Below are 7,081 nucleotides of genomic sequence, written 5' to 3'. Positions count from 1 at the left end.
ACCTAGTTCACATAACTCGGCAAGGAGCAGGTGAAAAAGAGGCCTATACAATGGTTACATACATTTTTATACATAGAATAAAGTAGGTGGAGTCTTGTCGTTTCGGTCTTCTTGACTGGTCGGAGGGTTGGAGGCGGGCCTTGCTCTAGCCAGAGCGGGCCCCATTGGTGCGACGGAAGTCTTTGTTTATATGAGCTATGTGTATGAATATTTATATAACAAATCCCCCTCTTCACGTCTATTAGACGTGAAAACTATAGCAGAAAGGTGGCGGTTGCAATCGTGGGTATACATAAGGTGGTGCTCCTAACCTTGTCTGGTTTGCATGGTGGGTCTGTAGGTGTAGTGCTACGTTTGGGACGGGAGTGATTGGAGGGAGTGATATCAGGAAAGGAGTTAGGGACATGTGTAGGGGTTGGTGTATGTGATGTGGCAGGGTGAAATAGTTGTTCAATTAACCATGTGAAAGTCCTAGGGTTACTCAAATATCAGTAGGAATATCACAAATAAGGGACCAGATATCCCCAGCCTCACCCAGAGAGGGAGAAATTTCCCTCTAACTGGGCGAGGTTCCCTTCTCAGGGGAGGCGGAGTTTGATGCCGCATCACCTGAGGAAGGAGTGTCTTCATTGGAATCGAATTTAGGCCGCTCAAATCAGCTCTGACTTCAAGTCAGTGTTCTAGAAGGAATTGGGGCTGGGGTGCAATGTGTAAGGCGGTGCCAAGGTGTGCCTGATTTACCTTTGACCTGGACTGAGTGTGAAGTAACCTCCTTCACTTCGTACGGTCCAGTCCACCTGGGTTCCAGCCACTTTCTCTTGTGGACTGTAACCCTCACCCCGTCACCAACCTTTACCTTCAGTAGTGGCGTGTCCCCCGGCAGCTCCCCCTCCTGGACCTTGTGAACCTGGGTAGAGAGTGCTGCAGAGAGAACCGTCAGTTTTTTCACATAATTAGACATTACAATTTGTTGTACATCAAGGGCGGGCATATGACCTCCCTCCCTTGGTGGACCATGCATGACTCTACCAGTCATTATCCCATGAGGCACATACTTTAGCTATCTTAGCTTTTGCTTTTGGTTTGACGTCCACCAGATTTTGGGATTGGGGCCTGTACTTAGATCCAAATCTGTGGGTTATGCCAAATCTTTCTTCCACCTGTCTCAGGTGTTTGTTAAATGTGAGCCATTTGTCAAATTTGATTTGTCTTGGGATGCCATACCTGGGTATTAGTTTGGTTTGTAGCCACTTAAAGACTGACCTAGCATCCTCCCCTTTTGTTATTATTGCCTCTACCCATTTGGAGAACCTATCTACTATGACTAGGAGATAGAGTTTGCCTTTAGATACATTTTCGGGCCCATGTCGGTGTAGTCTATTCTAATATCCTGAAAACATGCATTAGGTATTACGTATGAGCCCATTGGTGTTTGATATGGTGTCTTTGGGTTGTGTCTGGTCACAACCATTGCCATTCGTCACAAAATAAATCATCGTCATAAAATAAGTCAGTCATATTTTTTATGTGAGGGTGCCACCAGATGTGCGAGGCCTTTTGGAGGGTCTTTAGTTTGCCTTCGTGTGTGGGGCCATGTGTTTCTCATAAAAGTTCTGGTCCATCAGTGTGGCCTGCTTCATGGGCATGGGCTGAGTCTGTATAGATATTCAGTCTTTCCTTTTCCTCTGATGAGGACCTGCGTCAATCGATGATTTCAGCTAATTTGGCCGATGCTGGTTGAGGGATGATGGCTGATTGAAGGGTGACATCACGAGGTGAGCTGTTTTTTCAATAGCTTTGCTACTGCAGCAACGTATCTGGAGCATGTTGACTGTCCTACCTCAATGTGGTCAAGTTTGAAGAGTAGTACATCAAGACCCTTCTCTCCCCCTCTTGTTTCTGGAATAGGACGGATGAGGTGAATCCTTCCCTTTCAGAAACATCCAAATGGAACTTGTTCTTGTAGTCAGGTGCAGTCAGAGCTGCTGCCGCTGATAGATCTGTTTTCAGGAGTGCTATGGCTGTTGATGCTTCAGCCGTCCAGGCCAGGGGTGCATGGAGGTTCCTTGATCGTAGGATGACCGGTGCTGCCACCCCCTCTGGGCCACACCCAATGGTACAACACCTGATAGGTGGGGTCAGGTGCATCATGTCTTCGTCCCAGTCTGCAGTGTAGAGGCAGTCATCAGTTTCTGTTGCATTGAGTGTGCAATGGATCTCAGCTGGGGAGTCTTATATGGGTGGCAGAGTGTAGATTTGAGCTTTCAGTTGGTTGAACTTAAACTGGATGTGAGGGTGGCAGGCCCTGTGGGTAGGCATTTTAGCCAGTACACTTCTTGGGCTTCAGACAGTGTGGTCATCGGCAGGAGTGGCATCCTCATCATTCTTACTGGGTGATCAGGTGTTGAAGTGGGAGGGTTGGTTGTAATCTTGCTGCTCCTGCTGCATGTGGCTAGATTCTGGGTGGTTGTATGCTGGCTGTTGCTGATGCATGGGTGTGGGTCCTGGTTGCTGATGTTGCAGAGGTGGGTTTCCCCCACTTCCTCTTGCTCTCCATTGCTGTTGCTGCGGGGGAGAGTGGTTCATGCAATCTCTGGCAAAATGACCGGTAATTCCGCAGTTAAACACTGGTAGTTTCCCCCTCTGTGTTGTCCAGTGTAGGGGACCCCGTCGAGCCCATACTGGTGTTGTTGTTGCAGGATATACTGCTGTGGGGGAGGGTATTGGGGTGGTTGGGCCCCCCTAGTGGCCGTGAGTGAGGCTGCCTGCTGTTGGATCATCTGAGCGACAGTCTGGGCCACTATTTGGGAGATGTCTGTTTTGGTTCCCGGCTCCTTCGTTTCTTCCGCCACCATCTGTTTCTTAGGTTTTTCTCCTTGTTGTGCTTCCTTCAATTGGAGTTTCAGGAGTTGTACCTGGAGGGACTGCACCTGGCTCTCAGCACCCCCTCTTTCCTTGTTGTGCTGGGTCACATGGTGGTGCACATGCGTATTGAATTGGGTCAGAGGAAGTGCAATCAACCCTACCGTTCCTCTGAGTTTGGTTTTAACATCTCCAGGACACCCGTTGACCACCATTTCCTTCCACATGCTGAGTGTGGTATCAGTGTGATCGAATGGTTCTTCGTGGACCGATCTCCATGTGGTCTTAGCCCTGTCCAGGTATGCTGCAGGTTGCTCACCTGGGTTGATTGTGAAGGAGGATAAGGTGGCATGGTTTCTTTCTGTAGGGTATGCTCTCCGTAGAACTTCCCATAATCTGGTATGGAAGTGGTCTATGGGCAGTGTTGGGGCCCGCCATCCAAGGTCAGCTGCTGTCATGAGGGCCTCCATGGTTCCGTGGTCGGTGGCTCTTGCTAGAAGTGCTTTCATGTCTCCTAGGCAGAGTTGCAGGCCTGACGTAAGTGTCTGCAGTTGAAGTAGCCACGCTGAAGCTCCTCCATGTAGGCTAGGCATCTGTCCCATCAGTGTTGTTAAATCAGTCATTTTCCAGGGCTGGTACTCCACAGTGTGTGCATCACCTGGTGTCGGTCGCAGGGGGTACTGTCCTGCCATCTCCTGCTCTCGCTCTCTTCTATCAGCAATTCTGGAGGACCGACGGAGTGTTTCGGACCCCATTGATTCGGTAACTTTGGTTACTGTTCCTCTCATTATGCCTTCCACACGGTAGGCTCCCTCTCTGTTGTTATCTTGGTTAGCTATTAGCTCCCTGAGTTCCTTAGCTCGAGCTATTGATGATTTCAGCAGCTCCTGCATCTTAGTCACGTTTGGAGCTCCCATCGGAGCTGGGGTGAGCACCATGTCAATTTCTTCTTCGTTTTCGATATCCATGTTCTGATGACAGTCCTCCCTATCCGTCTGATAGAAGTGGTTTGAATCTAATCTTGTTTGTAGGTGTCCTCTGGTTTCAGAGGTGAGAGAGTTCACAGAGGAGCATTGCGGCCTCCGTTCCTGGGGGAGGTCTCCTGCTCCTGGAATCCCAGTTTCGAACTGTTCACATACCATATGGCCAGCCGTTATCCCCAGGGTAATTTCCCCTTTTAACTCCCCTTGGTCTATTCTCAGAACTGGAGCCTGTATTGTGGGAGGTGCCCTGGGCAGGAATGGGTTGTGTGACGGGCTCCGGTGATTTTGTCCCTTTGAGTATGGCTGGGGCTGAACTGCCTCCATTGTCAATTGTGGATATAGTGAGGGAGAAACGGCCACAGGGGGAGCCGTGGGCAAGTTCTCAGGCGGAGCTTTAACATCCCCCGACGCCACAATAGCCACGCAAATCATGTCTGGTGTGTTTTTGGGTAGCACCCTCCTACTCTCCTGTATGGCCCATGTACCTATCTTGAGCTCCCCCTCCGCTCTCTCTCTCTCTCTTGTACCTACTTTTTTGAACCTGTGTATCTTGTTTCTCTCCGCCTCACTCGCTTTTGCATGCTCTACTGCGTCCTCTAATTCTGTCTGCATATCTTGGAGTTTCCCCCCTGTAGGTGGTCCTCCACTAAAATAACCTGCTTGTGTCCATCTTATCCGTAATCCTATCCACACTTTCTCCACTTTCCCAATCTGTTCTTTACCTCACGCTCTATCAATCATACTCTGATCTAAATATTCATTGAATTTTAGTTTGGGCGTGGTAGCTGCAGACATTTTATCTAGTTCGTCTGATAATGTGTATAATGCGTTATTTAGGTATATTCAATCCTTACTATGTGGTGTTTATTTCTATCGTTGTATGCTTAGATATACTGCTGTACTGGCAATGGCTTATCTCTTCTACCCCCACCCTCGCATACAAAGGGGGTTATCAGTATGTGACGCCCGCCACGTGTCTGTTTCTCTGGTATTTTATTTGAATTTGTTTAGGTATTTTCTAAAAATGATTCGGCGATTTCCTTTTGGAACAATATATCAGTGAATATATGCGGTTCTATAACAATTTTCAGAGTAATTCTAGCTCTTTAGGAAATATAGATAGAATTTCTAGACAACTAAGAGTTGTTCAGTGAATTATTTAAATACTTTCTGTAAACAATTCGGTAAATTCCTTTATGAACTTATATCAGTAAATTCGAACGATTCTATAGCAATTGTCAGAATAATTCTATATCTTTAGGAAATATGGATAGAATAGAAAAACCCAAAAATCAGTGTGTAGCTTTTAGCGTCTGTCAAACAAAGTCTGTACTAAGCTCGGCGGCTTATTTAAATAATTTCTAGAAACAATTCAGTAAGTTCCTTTATGAACTTATATCAGTAAATTCCAGCGATTCTATAGCAATTGTCAGAATAATTTTAAACTTTAGGCAATATCAACAGGAATGAAAAAAACGAAAATCAGTATTCCAGCCCGGCTGCTGTCAATCAAAATTGCACGGCCATTCGATACTAAGGTGGCTTTGTCTACCAGGACGTGTGCCTAATAGCCCAGTTACGTATCCCAACCTACTCCGCGACAAACGTTTCTTTCAATTTAATTTCCCCCATCTCCAAATCATGGAATGTCAACTCTGGTTCATATTATGTTTATTGTTTGATGTGCAATAGCCACCTCATTCCCGATCTCTGTCTTGTGGAACGCCAAACTTACATATCCTGTATCTACTCGACTACACCTCTTACAAAACCTATTAAATAATACACAGCTTTTTTAATAGGGCATTTTTCATGCAGATTCATTCAATCCAACCACACCTCCACAAGACCTATTCGATGTTATATGTATCAACAGGAGATTTTACTTGCAGATCCGGTTCATCCATAATTCAACTATAACCACACCTCCACAAGACCTTATTCGATAGTATAGAACGTATCAAAAATAGGAATTTTTACTTGCAGATTCGGTTCATCTATAACCACACCTCCACAAGACCTTATTCGATAGTATAGAACATTTTTACTTGCAGATTCGGTTCATCTATCATTCATTCATTCGTATGAAATTCTCATTGAATTTCCAACATCCATAATTGTGTCCTTTACGTGTTAAAACACAGCCACTATTTAACGTCACCTCTATACACAACCCAATACATATATAATTAGGACAGTTTTCTATGCAGATTTCAGAACAAATAGGGTCCCTGGAGGAATTTAACACATTGGTCAATCACAATTCACACATTCCTATTAAAATAACTGAGTATAGGCCCATTAATAAGAATATATATATATTTTTACAAAACAAGATATCTTTAATCAATGTCTTAGGTTCTTATGTAAAAAATTTGGGCACCGATTCATACTCACGCCCAGTACTTTCTGATCAAAATTTGGTTTAGGCTATAATACAATATGCAGATTTCGATATAACGGGCTCTGCTCACCTTTATATAGAGCGCTCCGATCAGATTTCCTGAGGCAAGATGAATGGCTGGGGAAGTCACTCTTCCGTCTGATTTTTTAGCCGTGATCAGTCTCGTCCTCTCACACTAACTTATAATAGATCGAATTCAAGAACAACCATCCTCTGCTACCAATTTTGTTAGTGTTCAAATACTGGAGAGTTGAGACCAAATCACGGACGCTGGACAGAGTGGATTTCAGTTGTAACAAAAGACAGTTTTAATGAGTCAGAGATATCTTGTCCCGCAGTTTTACGTGCACGGACCTAGTTCACATAACTCGGCAAGGAGCCAGGTGAAAAAGAGGCCTATACAATGGTTACATACATTTTTATACATAGAATAAAGTAGGTGGAGTCTTGTCGTTTCGGTCTTCTTGACTGGTCGGAGGGTTGGAGGCGGGCCTTGCTCTAGCCAGAGCGGGCCCCATTGGTGCACAGCAAAAGTTCTTTGCTCTTGGGACCGGCCAGTTAGAGGGAGATGAGATGTGTGTTTATATAAGGAAGAGGGGGTCAGTCTTATGGCTGGGTGTATGTGTTCTTACGACGGAATGTCTTTGTTTATATGAGCTATGTGTATGAATATTTATATAACACTATTAACTTTAATCTACAGAGTTTAAGTGTTTATGTTGCCCACGTCATCATGTGATGCTGTGAGCAAACAATTTATGCCCATGTAACAGTATAAGTTTAAACCGTCCCCTCGCCCATACCCGGGCGCGAACCAGGGACCTTCTGCACA

The sequence above is a fragment of the Oncorhynchus mykiss genome, unplaced genomic scaffold (assembly GCF_013265735.2).
Source record: "Oncorhynchus mykiss isolate Arlee unplaced genomic scaffold, USDA_OmykA_1.1 un_scaffold_390, whole genome shotgun sequence".
NCBI classification, from domain to species: domain Eukaryota; kingdom Metazoa; phylum Chordata; class Actinopteri; order Salmoniformes; family Salmonidae; genus Oncorhynchus; species Oncorhynchus mykiss.
This window is presented reverse-complemented; position numbering follows the sequence as displayed.